The sequence below is a fragment of the Sinohyriopsis cumingii genome, chromosome 15 (assembly GCF_028554795.1).
Source record: "Sinohyriopsis cumingii isolate HCF-2022 chromosome 15, ASM2855479v2, whole genome shotgun sequence".
Classification (NCBI taxonomy): domain Eukaryota; kingdom Metazoa; phylum Mollusca; class Bivalvia; order Unionida; family Unionidae; genus Sinohyriopsis; species Sinohyriopsis cumingii.
The window spans coordinates 81072528-81084034 of NC_142975.1; the positions used below are offsets into that span (position 1 = coordinate 81072528).

General features: G+C 32.8%; 1 pseudogene across 1 annotated transcript in view; it reads left to right on the top strand.

Annotated features, from left to right (window-relative positions):
• LOC149782175 (nitric oxide synthase, salivary gland-like) overlaps positions 1 to 6839 on the top strand; it is a 59255-nt pseudogene extending 52416 nt beyond the window's left edge. Inside the window, exon 29 of the transcript XR_016414642.1 lies at positions 6730 to 6839. The product of XR_016414642.1 is annotated as a nitric oxide synthase, salivary gland-like (transcript). The remainder of the gene's footprint in view (positions 1 to 6729) is intronic.
• Positions 6840 to 11507: the final 4668 nt, after the last annotated feature.

Genomic DNA, 11507 nt, shown 5'->3' on the forward strand with positions numbered 1-11507 from the left:
AGAACAATTGCTGGTATTCTTAACATCATCACAAAAAGTATATGCGTGTACAAATACAAAATTGCATGAGTATACGATTAAGTTGCATACAGCGACGCTAGTATACTCCCATACCCCAAATTTTCTTCGATGATATCATCAGGTCTTAGCGGTGGAACAATATCAGATGGTGAGTTTACAGAAATACTACTGCAACAGAAAATCGCTAATGCAACTCTGCCAAAAACCAAGATTATATCAGTAAGCACAACCAATCCTAAATTTAGCCTCAACTTTCCAAATGCAATTCGCGCGAAAGAAATAACACTAGCACAATTACGAGTATGTCATAGTTCGTCAAGTATTAGATCAAAATCATTTGGTGGATTGCCTGCAAATAATTCACTGGTATTTACAAATAACAATAAACCAGATGGAACCCAGACAGGAATGTTGTGAGTATACCTACAGGAAGTGATCAGATTGAACAAATCAACGATGAATTTCAGCGTAGAATTAAATCTGTGGTGGGAAAAGAATCTAAAATAGCTATCAATATTCAGGAAAACATTATCAGCCGCGATAGAAATATCAGCTCCAGATTATGCCGTAGATATATATTCTTTATCCATCAGAAGTGCAATAGGATGGCCTGAGGGGTGATTTTTCTACTAGCGAAAAAATAATAAATGTTCCAGAATATCGACATATTTATCCGTGGAATGGAGCTAATAATTTGTATCGCTGTTATAGTTTTAGTGGCGAGTTAATATATATGGACGTTTATAAAATTTATTCCGATCCCATTAATTCTGAGATCAATCAATCAGCAAAATACGAAATCTATTTTCTTTGTTATCACAATAAAGTAATGATGATATAAGACTACAGATAATCGAAACAATATAACATCTAAATCAAATAGAATCAGATTATAATTAAACTAATAAAGCTTTCATTTAAGAAGTACTTATCAAAGTTATTTCTTTTCCCTGCCCTAGAAAACCATTTATCGGTTATTATACAATAATAGAAGAATTCAAAAGACCAGGTGAATTTACATTCGCAGTACAAAAATTTAATAAAGAGTAACTAAGAAAATATCAATGAATATTATCCTAAAATCGTCAACTCAGGGAAAAAAATAACCCTGGCATCAAATATTCTCAAACATAACAATTATCCATACGACGGAGGTTGTCATATTTCACCAGGAAATTAAAATATAACATCAAGAATTGCAGTCAATCTTGTATGTGATGCAATTAATGGCAGCTGTCAAATAGATATTGAACAATCCAGTCCGGCGCAGCAGGGACCTATTTTATATACATTTTTCACCTCAAGTACCTCCTGGATATTAGGTCGTACATGAACCCATTAATCCGGTTAATGTCATAATTCATTATTATCACGGATACATTTCAAACTTACTGACCAATACGGACACTTGGTTGATTTGAGATATGAAGTTTCGACTTTTAATCTTTATGTAAGATCATAGATTTTCACGTTCGTGATTGATTTTCAATCCTTATTCCTAATCAGGGAAAATACAATATATTATAACAGAATTTATTTTTTACTGATTCTCGTCCAGATTTCAGGTAAATGTTGCTAAACGTTGACAAAGTCAAGGCAATCAGATTTTATAATTTAATGGAAAAAATGTTACTCAAAATCACAACAATTAGTTATAATTTGATGGGGTAATTGGTACACAAACAAGACAAGTCAATGCAGTATATTTCATCAAATTGATGTGGTAAATAATACTCAAAATAATAAAAGATCTCGTTGAAAACAGATATTTGTCAAGTAAAAAAAATATTATAACAGAATTTGTTATTTTACTGATTCTCGTCCAGATTTGAGGTAAATGGTACTCAATCTTGACAAAGTCAAGGTAGTCAAATTTTATAATTTGATGGAGTAAATAGTACTCAAAATTAAGAAAATCCTACTGTAAAACATAATATTACATAGTAAATATTAATAGATTGAATATTATTATCAGAATAAATATTATCAGAATTCAAATAAAAATCATATTCTTCTCTGATTATTGAATTTGGTGGAGGTAAATAGTTCTCAAATTTGAGATCATCGATCACATTTCATAAAACGATGGGGCAAATAGTAATCAAAGTTGTGATCAGTCAGATTTTATACTTTCATGGTGTAAAAGATACCACAATTATAGGGCTGATCTCATAATTTGTTGGGGTAAATGCTACTGAAAAAAATAATTATAGGACTGAATCAGAATAAATATAATTATCAGAATAAAAATTAAATTTGAATCAGAATAATTATTATAATCTGGATAAATAGTATAATTTGAATAAATCTTACTATCAGAATAATTTTATTCTTCACTTATTATTGAATTTGATGGAGTGAATGATTTTAGAAATTATGAAATCATTTGGATTTTAAAATTTGATGCGGTAAATGTTACTAAATATGATAATTATAGGAGTGATTTAATAATTCGATGAGGTAAATGCTGCTAAAAGTAATAATTATAGGACTGAATGAGAATAAAATCAGAATGAAAAATTAATCTGACTCTGACTAATATTATCATAAGAATAAATCTGAATACAAATACTATATCCTGAATAGATTTGAATCAGAATAAATCTGGATCAAAAGAAATATTACATGCTGAATAAATCTGAAACAGAATAAATAAGAATCAAAATAAATATTATAAACTGAATAAATATTATAATCGGAATAAATCTTAATCAAAATAAATATTATAATCTGAATAAATCTGAATCAGAATAAATATTGTGATCAGAATGGATATTATAATCTGTTATTATTTGGTGTTTACACTTTTACAATCACTAGTAGTTTTGTCATTGTATTCATCAGAATCCGTTACGCCAGATAAAGCTAAACGTTCGTTGTTGCCATAACTTTGATTTTCATCAATGACGTTAATACTATTTTCACGTTCACAGTCATTACGGTCACTGGTGATAGCACTTTCATTTTTACCAGTAACAGTTACTTACAGATATAATCTTTCTCAATCGATCACGCGTGTATTCACAATTGTTTGCTCGTTTCGCATTCATGAGAGAATTCTGATTCAATTGTTTCAAAAGCGTGTGGGAGAGAAACGGATTGCTCAACATCTGTATCTTTGACTGTTGCCAATTATTGAAACATTGATTGTTGAATCAGCTTAATGAATAGGGTTTCTGCTTGTAATGCATATCTGTCTTAATATTTTCATTGTTGCGATGATTCAAAATCACACAATTGTCACAATTCAGTTCATCAGATATTATTATACCGTCATGTTTCAATTTTTGAATTGCAAAAAAAAAGAAATCATAATATTTATATTTTTGATATTCATTGCATAATAAATATCTGATTAAAATAAATATATACTTAAAATACAATACATACCTTTACACTACACAACCTCCACGTGAACACCTAGATTGCCAAACAACATTCTATCATGTTCAGAACGCGATATATTTACAGTTTTAGATATCAGGACGGCACAACCCCTTGTTAACGCCTAGCTTGCCAAACGACATTCTAGCAAATTCAGAGGGTACAAAATACTTACAATCTTAGATCTATGGGCGGCACAACATTAACTTACTTGACTTAAATCTAAGGACGGAACAACATTACCTTAATTAACTTAACTCTAACGATGGCACAACCCCAGGTTCAAAGGATACACATATAATCTTAGTTATATGGACAGCACAACATACAATCTTATCTAACTTAATTCAATGGCCGGCCCAAGACTAACTCGTTCTATAACGTAATTCTAAGGACTGCACATTACATATATGGGGCCTTCTCTATGTTCAACAGATGTCTGCATACCACCATAATCATGGTGGGAAGGTGTGCTTGTCTGCTCAAGGTCGAGCATTTGGGAGAACCCAATAATAAAACTGGTCCTTAGCTATATACGCTAACCAATACTTAGAAATCCAAAAGTAGCTCACGCAATGGGTGTGGCGTATTTGCTGTTTTATTTCTTAATTAGAATCGCTAAAAAAGTCCAGAGAAAGTAGGAAGCCTGACAGATTCAGAAAAATAAGGATGTCGTTTCTTAAAACAACAAAGAAAACATATTTCATCAGTAAATAAAAATTAGAATTATTTCCCTGATTAGATTAGGACGCTGTCAAGGATCATTTCAGGACTTTGTCATTGACGAGGTCATTGACGTTTAATTACTTTGTCTTACCATGGGAGTGCTTCCTATTTAACATGAGTGTTTTGGTTTGTTGCACGGAAGGGGAAAAAAAAAACAACGAAACAATATAATTTATTTATCAGCGAATATTGTAAAATAAAAGTGAAGTTACTCTTTCACAACTCTACATATCCTTGACAGAGTTATTTCCCTTTATAATTTTTGCTATATGTAATACTGAAAGGTTAGTTTTTGTTTATATTTCTTCGAAAATGCTATTTGTATATTTTATTTCCGCCAATTTGTACCGAATTTTGGTGAATATTATAATAATTACCAGCTGTATTAATCGATGGAAATTATATTTCGTCGCCAGTCTCCACGTTCAAAGATTTCACAACCCTATTTGCAAAATCATTATACTTACCAGAAACACCACGTGCAGAATTCTGACTCTGTGTAATAGCCTGTAAATTACACAAGGAGTCATCGAGTTTCCTGCCAATTATATGACACATCACAAGTCCATTTTTCGAATAATCTGTGAAAACACCCGTAGATAAATTTATGACAAACTTACATATTCTTTCCAGCAGTAAATTTGAGATAACCAGTGTGAATGACATTACTGACTGGTTTGTTTAGTCGGCTGGTACTTACGATACCATAACGGGATGTTTCCTACTTTTTGATAATGGCATGTTTCACAAACTCATTTTGCTCAATTTATATAATAATATTATTTGTCTTAATAATTATTTTGAAATTCTAGCGAGATAGTCCTTAGCGTTTCTTATGGGGGATTCATTGGCGTTATTTTTTAAAAATCATAATAGCCTTTCAGCCTTCTGTATTCTTTACCACCACATTGCACACACAGCTGCGTTTCTCGTCTAACCCAAACACCACACTTCAAACACGGTTTTGAACATCGGTGTCGCCGATGGTTTTGTCGATGCTACAATGAATGACCAACGAGCAGCGATGATTATTAATTATCTCGACATTCAAATATATTTTATAAAGTAAAACACATTGTGGAGCTAGACGATACTTGGATTATCCGTGACAAACATGACCCTATTCGTCTTCACGATGGAAATACTGTTACATTAAATATAGTTTCTAAACCAGGAACGTTGACTAGTATTGATAAACCGTTTTATGAACGAGATACCCTGTGACTACAATTATTTAGGCAATTTATCCGCTGAATAATAAACCCAGCGTTCGTGATCTCAAACCAATGAAAGAATCGAAAATAAATTGTGTAGCCGAACGAATTACAGTACACTTCACCAACACGATTCGTGGGAATAAACTAATAAATGGGCAGAAGCAGTTAAATATACCGGATCGTCTATCAAAGAAGTTGCTTAACTGAAAAGGAAACTAATATTCCTAATGATGGTAAAAGCAATAACCGGATAATTATTTACGAGTCGAACTATAAAGGAAAGGAGCTCCGATACATATTATTGATCATAATGCGCATGCGTGGACCTCTGCGTTGACAATATTTCCACGTGCTCGAATTGTTACGTTCTATATGTTACGGTGATATGTTTGATTTTATCAAAAATATCAGTAAAAGCGATCATGTATCCATGTGGCTGTTTCAAAGTTCCCATGATGGAAATTATGATCAGTTTGTACGACCTAATGGAGATATTTATCGTGCAGAATCTCTCCATGAAGAAGTGAAAAATCTATCGCAGCTGAAATATACCCATGACGATACTGAACAATATCGCAGCTGAAATATACCCATGACGATACTGAACAATTAATGAGTACTTGCCTTACCGTTCCGTCAGTTGCTGCTCAATTTGAGCAGAACGAAAATTCATGGAGACCAGTACGTTCGGAATTTCTTGAAGAAATACAACGCAGTTGTGTTGAATACGGATATGGTGGATTGTGGAATACCATACACGATTATAGGCATGTTATCTCGGTTGATATGGTTGCATGTTATTTGGAAATGTCCTTGGAATGTGAGAATGATATGAGTATTTTAAGAGATTTGGACATCCAACACACGAGATGACCAGAGTATCGATAAAGTGACCATTACCAGATTTTCTCCTAACTGGATTTGCTTGTATCGATTCATTTATGTTTGCCAAAGATCTCCATATGATTTGTTATGTCTGGTTTGGCAAACACTTTTGAGAGCAAACTTGGGCACCAATGGTTTTATCACGATATATGCTTGATGTAAAAATATTGAAATCGTTGGTTGTAAGTGAAGCAAGGAGGGTGCGACCAAAAATGAGTTTCTGAAAGGTAAACAAACACATATTTTTAAAAAATAAATGCGATAAAGATAAAGTAACAAAATGAGCTAACCAAATTAGAATAAATCTCGGTTGGTTAGAGGCTTCTTTTTGACGTTAGTGACCCTATATTTTCATTTATTTTTGTTTGATTATTTTTTTTAAAAAGTAGACTTGCTTCAAAATTGGTCTGTTCACCCTCCCTGCTGCTATGAAATTATGGAATCATTGAGTAAATTTCACTTTCTCGAGTAATACCTATCACTTTACTATTTCCAGGATAGAAAAGATGCCCGAAATTGTTAAAGTACACCCGCAAAACAGGTTTACAACCAAGTTTCCAGTCTTTGACGCCGTTCCATTCTCTCAGGATTGATATCTTAACAACATACTCCCGGGAGGTTTAATCAAACCCATTGCGTGTATTTTAAGAGACCTCTCCAAACTGGTTATTAGCCAATATATAAATAAATATATATATATATATATATATATATATATATATATATATATATATATATATATATATATAAAAATTATGTGTGTGTGTGTGTGTGTGTGTGTGTGCAACATATATTGATAATTGTTTATGCAGCTAGGTTACTACAGCGTAGTCCTTATTGCAAAATATGTGTTACTTAGTGTAAACAAATTCCCCAGATAAATTTAAGTATGAAAGACACTTTTACTGTTCACTCGATCGTACATTGTAAACAGGTTTCTCAGTATTTATTGCAAAATGTCTAAATCACATAATTGCAGGTCATTCCACAAGAAGAGAATTTGCTGTCAACTGACTGTGCATGAAGTCATATTTATCTTTGCTGACAAGAGTGCTAGTGTTATGTTTCTTTTTTCTTTCAGTGATAACATTATTGTACTATGGATTGCATGTTTTACTCTTCCTCGCATCACCCATTCATTGAAGACTTGATTTATTGACCTAATACCTGTGCATGCCTTGTTTCATTCCATGTTGGGCCAGCGCAATTTTTCGTCTTTTTCTTTCTTTATTTTCCGTGTCATTTGTTGATTTAAATGCTGGGGCATCCCTTCAACACTTTACGAAGATATAATATAGTATTTAATTGATATTATTTATTTATATATACAAGTCTATTGTACCATATTTGGTTCTAAATTCATTGTCTAATGCATTATCTAAAGATGTCATTGATGAACTATTTTTACTTAGATCTCAATGTTAACGTTCGATGAAATAAAAAAATATAAAAAAACGATTTACCCTACTTCAGTATGCATGACACACTTTCTTAAAATCAATCTTATGTTTGTCAATTTGAATTATGTAATCTAATGCATTTAGAAACAATAACTCTGCCGGAAATAGACAGAGCAAAGAGTTATCTTGTCAAAGAGAGATACAATTTCAGTGACATCGCCACATTTAGAAAGCAATCATAAAACGTACAAAAAATGATCTAGATATGGATCATTAAAATCTCACGTGAATTCAAGAGACTCTGTATGGTTTTGACTTGACTACAACTCTTACATAATTTGCCAATGACAGCTAGTATTATCATTTATTACTGAACAATTCCAAGTCATACTGCTCTGCACTTCCGGTCCAATCCAGCTTGCTGGCTTGGAACCATTATACCAATAACAAGTATTTATTTTAATATTTGTATATCGCTCTAGACTATATAAATACAGTGAACTTAATCGCACTTCTCTTACGAGGTTGAAACTTATATATTATATAAATATGTATGTACATCAAAGTGAGGTGTTTCAACTGCTGCTTGCCGCATTTTTTATTGTGAATAAACAAACTATTTTAGCTAGGAGTTGTGTTTTATTTATATGAGCCCTTCCTCAACTTAATGTTGATGATCTGGGATCCGTAATATTATACAAAAACCAGGAAAAGGGTCAAAGGTCAGCATGATAATTAGCACGTACCTCTTCAACTACTAAAAGGAGATTTCATCTAAAATAAAGAAACGGACATCTGCATAGCAGGCACATAACTTACGCACGACCCCATTCCTTGCAATCAGACCATCTTACTGAATCCTCGTTATAACAAGAATAGAAATCATCCCTGCTTTGTTTAATGAACCAAAGTCAGGTTATAATCAAACCTGTCACTAGACAGAGAATACAACAGCTTCTGAGCACTGCCATGTTTCACATGTTTTGGAAGTGGGAAGGAAATGCCAAGGAATAATACAAATTATAGCATTGGAAATGCAGGAAGCAAATGAGAGAGAGAGAGCAGTCAAAGAGAACTGAGAAGGGATAGTTTGAATTTAAAAACTGTCTCAAGAATGGGACGAGAAAACAAAAATGAAGTTGAGAAGAAAAATTATTCGTGTTTGTCAATGGTCTCTATTCGAAACCAGATTGTCGTCTTCTCTGAATTTTTAAAATACTTTTTCGATACAAAGCATGTCAGTACTTGAACAAAAGTGCTAAATCTCGTTTTTAGAAACCTCGTTATAACAAGAATAGAAATCATCCCTGCTTTGTTTAATGAACCAAAGTCAGGTTATAATCAAACCTGTCACTAGACAGAGAATACAACAGCTTCTGAGCACTGCCATGTTTCACATGTTTTGGAAGTGGGAAGGAAATGCCAAAGAATAATACAAATTATAGCATTGGAAATGCAGGAAGCAAATGAGAGAGAGAGCAGTCAAAGAGAACTGAGAAGGGATAGTTTGAATTTAAAAACTGTCTCAAGAATGGGACGAGAAAACAAAAATGAAGTTGAGAAGAAAAATTATTCGTGTTTGTCAATGGTCTCTATTCGAAACCAGATTGTCGTCTTCTCTGAATTTTTAAAATACTTTTTCGATACAAAGCATGTCAGTACTTGAACAAAAGTGCTAAATCTCGTTTTTAGAAACTATTAATGTTTATAAATGACTGTCAGATGTCCATTTTATGGATGCACTTCAAGGCACAAGAAAACAACAAAACAACAACAACAAAAAACAAACAATATAGCCCACTTTAGTAAGGGATATAACTCTGCCAGGACTTGACTGTAGTAAGAGTTATCCTTTTACAAGAGATTAATTTTCATTGATGTATTTCACATTATTAAAATATGTAGAAAAAAAAAATACAACATAAAATCTCGATTCGAACGAAAGCTGCCTTGTATGTCGGAAGCATACAACTATTTAAATGCAACTTCTTAGATAACGTTCCAGTCATATCCATCTTTAGCGTGTGTTTCGGAATCGAATGTTTCGTAGTCATTTCATATGCAACCACCCCTTCTTCAACTATCCTCACTCACTCTGTTATGTTACGTCAGTACCCGTAAACCTTTAGCCATTATATACTTTTCAGTAATCTTAATATAGTAACGAGTGTACTTGGTCTAGCTTGTCAAAACGATCTTAGGAATCACAAAGCAATGTGTAAACAAACGTGAATGAAAATGCATCAAATGATCTTTTCATGCCTATGGTTTTCAGTCTAAATTAATTTTTTTGTGAATAAAATAACACGTTTTTAACTAGAAGTTATGTTTATATTCATATCAGTTTTTATTGAACTTCACACTAAGTTAGATTATGTAATAAATGGGTGAAAATTCTGCAATGCTGTATGGTAGTTACCTCCCCTACTTCAGAAAGAGACTGGCATTTGAATAGTGTCAGAGACAGAAGAACAATATTCTATAATATTAGACTGTAAGCTTTTAACACTTTTCACTGTCTGCAGGTACACGAGGACTCTAAGCTCGTTTCGCAGTACACAGGTCAGCCAGTTCAAACCACGCTATAACGTGAATTGGAAACAAAATGGATGCAATCAACAACACTCTGTTCAAGAATAATATAACAGCTAAATTCTTTTTAACAATTTGGACTGAATATTTGGGAATAACAAAGATGCATGGAAAAAACTGGATTTAAAGCAGGAAGAAAGCATGCATACAAAGGAGCAATATAGTGCTCAGTCATTCATTACAAAAAGAAATCTCAATGTAGTCCACTTAAAATTAAAACACGGCGTGAATGACTGTGTCTTTAAACAATTTTTCCAGTTATCCGGTATAGAGGGGTTTTGTTTTCCTGTCGATCCAGTTAAATTCTGATGTCTTATTTGTGTTGACATGGTGTTATTATTTTCGCTTAGCTTAAGATAGTGTCAGATATTTGTGTAATAGGTGAATAATTGTGTGCATTGCCTTTTAATTGGCACACACGAATGCAGATTCTTGTACGTAGATTCAATGACTTTAATCAACTTTTCGCCGATATGTTTATTAATTAAGGAAGACAGTACATTAACATGACCAGCATAGTCAGAAGCCTTGGAAACGTCTACAAAGAGACAAGGAAAAAGCCCACTTTTTACTCAGATATGTCTGAACCATTGCTAGAACCGAAAAATCTGTTTTGTATTTCTCTTGGTATCGTCTTTTTGTTGGAAGTAAATCTAACTTTGCAATGATTACAAAAAGTATGGGATTTATGGCAGCAAACATTTATTCATAAACCTTTTTACAGGTCCTATTATTCGGTATAATCTAATTAAATGATGTTCAACATACGGTGGCAATATGCACGAAACTAAAGAGTAATGTATCCTTCGCACGATACAGAACTGAATACATTCAACTTATAGATGAAAGTTCTTGTCTTTGTACAAAAATCAATGAATCAACCCAGGAATGTGTCATCAATGAATCAATGCAGTAATTTTAGAATTTCTTGCCTGAATGTGCTAATAAACACATATATAAATGGGGATTCTGTGACTTAAATGTAATTGTTCTAACATCACAAGGCATTAATTAATATAGCTGAAATAGAGATTTCCATTTCTACTGTCAATCGCTCTTGAAACAGCTACATGGCTTGTGTAAATGTGATGGTTGGCATTCCTCGCATGTTTTAAACAGAACTGCATTGTTTCAGAGCAAGCAATAATTCCACAATAATGTATTAAATATTCATATCTGGGATTGCCATCTTTAGAATTTAAATATAATTAGTAAAATGGAAGATATGGAAAGGATTAAACTTACTAGAGTAAGAAAAAGCTCAAACCCACCGATAAAATCC